Source organism: Parasteatoda tepidariorum, chromosome 10, assembly GCF_982258835.1.
Source record: "Parasteatoda tepidariorum strain Cologne lab strain chromosome 10, Ptep-v5.0, whole genome shotgun sequence".
Taxonomy (NCBI): Eukaryota; Metazoa; Arthropoda; class Arachnida; order Araneae; family Theridiidae; genus Parasteatoda; species Parasteatoda tepidariorum.
In genome coordinates this window covers 51,609,562-51,612,137 of record NC_141764.1, presented here as the reverse complement: position 1 = coordinate 51,612,137, position 2,576 = coordinate 51,609,562, and positions in this window count along the sequence as shown.

Below are 2,576 nucleotides of genomic sequence, written 5' to 3'. Positions count from 1 at the left end.
AAATGATTTTCATTTATTGCAGAAAATACAAATTTCTCTAAAAAATTTAAACTTTCTCTAAAACTGGAATACTCAAATAAAATTTTTAATTTATCTTACATTAGCAGGTTTCATAAAATTTTAAGTTGGAAAGAATCACTATAATCAATTGAAATATTTACGAAAAACAAATAAATATGCAATATTTAATTTAAAATAAAAGATTACTAGTTACTGCAAATTGTTCATTCATCTGAATCTGTTAAATTCTAACAGTATATATTGCATTATTAAGCCAACTTACAGTTAAGTTAGCAAAATTGGAACAGTTTTCTCAAACTGATGAATTTAACGTTTAATATTAAAAAATATACCAAGTTAATACTATTTGTTGGAATTAAAAGTTACTTCGTAATAATTTTAAAATAGCAGAAAAGATATTTAAGCTTTTGTATACCCGATTATCTTCTAAATATGAACAGCAGTTTAACTTTATAAACTACTTATGGGTGCTGTGATCTGATGCTAATGCCTTATAATGGGATTATAGAAGAAAACTCTGCAGTCATATTTTCAATAAAAAAATTTGAAATAGTTTTTAAAGTTTTAACTGTATACAAAAAATTGCTACAAGAATATTGAAATACTTTATTACATCTACAATTATAAAATGAAGAGTTTCTGTGTTTGTGCCTGCGTCTCTCTTATAACTCAAAAATCATTCGTTCTGTCATTCTGAAATTTGAACAACGACATTTTCAATTATTTCCTTCGGTAGAGTAGTATGAAAAATAGAATTTTTCATTGGCTTAGAGCTTGCCATTGATAAAAATGAGAATGCTGCAGACGATTTCCTTTATTTCAAATATTTTAAGAATTAGATCAGTGATATTTTCTATCTAATAGCTCTCATTAAAAAAAAGAGCTTTTTTAACGCTCTTTATTTCATTACATTTTATTCGTCATGTCAAATTTATTCGTTAAATCAGATAATTTGTATTCAAAATAATGTATTTGTATTCAAAATAATATTAACTTTATTTTCTGAATATTTCGCTATATCTCAAGAATTTAAGCGAATTGGAACAATTTCGCTCATAATTATAAAATGATCAACATAAACATTTCAGCATTTGCAGATTACGTCATCAAATTAGTATTTTTAAAGTTATTTAAAACCATCTGCCTATTTAATGTATAATTAGCTTTTAAAACGTGAATCTACAAAACTAATTAATTTAAAATCAAGAATAATTTAAACTAAAAAAATAACATTCAATGAAAAGCTAAATTAATGGAGCAATAGTACGAATTCGTATAAGAGAAATGTAAATAACTATTACGTACTTAATATTATTGACACCAACGTAACTTAATTACGTTTAGTAGTAGGTTTTAATTGAAATAAAAATAATGAGACTATATTCTAGCAAGTTAGATTAATAAGGAAAGGGTACTTATTCTTTTAAGGAAATTATGAAAAATCATACTATTATTGAATCCAACATACTTTAATTAATTTTGACAATATGTAAAAAAGAAAATTAAAAGTAAGCTGAGCACAATATTTTTTTGGAATCATTTTCTATTCATTTTCTTGCTATTTAATAAATTTAGATACTTTGTTTGAGGTATACAATATATGAGTATCTAATGTATGATGAATATAATGTATGAGGTTGATAATATATTGTAAGTTGCGAAAATTTTTCGAGAAGATGCCTAGTATCATTTTAAAACTTATTAAACTTTCGGATTTAAGAATGCATCAACTGTTTTCATGGAACTTAATTCTCTTTCTGCTTAATCTTTAAATTAAACAATATTTAATTCGAACAAAAACCTCTATCTGTTATTGTTGTATTTTTTAAGTGTGATGGTTTTAGACGTGCAAAACTATTATTTAAAATATCAATATTGTTTTATTTATGAGAAAAAGAAAATACAATTTTTAAGCCGAATATTTAATAAATATTGCATTCTAAAATCGTTTTCTTAACTTTATTTTTTTAATGATTTTATTCTTAATAAAGCATGAGAATTGTTTCATGTTAAATGGCTTACAGATAAGTTATAAATTTTTATAAATCAAAAAAGTTATTCAAACATCGTTTGTGAAACAATAACGAAAAAATGGACGAATAATTAACATAATGGAAGAACTGCTTTAAATCCAATATAAAAATATAGAAATGAAACAATTAAAAAAATTATTTTATTGTCTTTAGCTAAATTAAGCATCAATTACGACATTTTCAGACACATGAAAATCGAAAACGTAATAACTCAATCAGCATTCCTCTTCTTTCTTCACTTATGCAGATCAGTCAAAAACTAGTTACAAATGCAGTTATAAATAAAAAGATCACTTTCTCTGTGCATATTTTAAGTCAAATTGTGGAACAAAATGGCTACCAATTCGTTTTGATGGACGTCATCTAAAGTTCATAGCAAACGATTCATTTCCTTTTGGCTGTGACCACCCATTTTAGAATTTATGAACTCTTCGCATGCCGGTAGATCACCTTTTCCCGGATGCCCATTCTCGCGCCCCGGATGCTCTGACATTGGCCCCTGTAATGACGTCACAACACTCA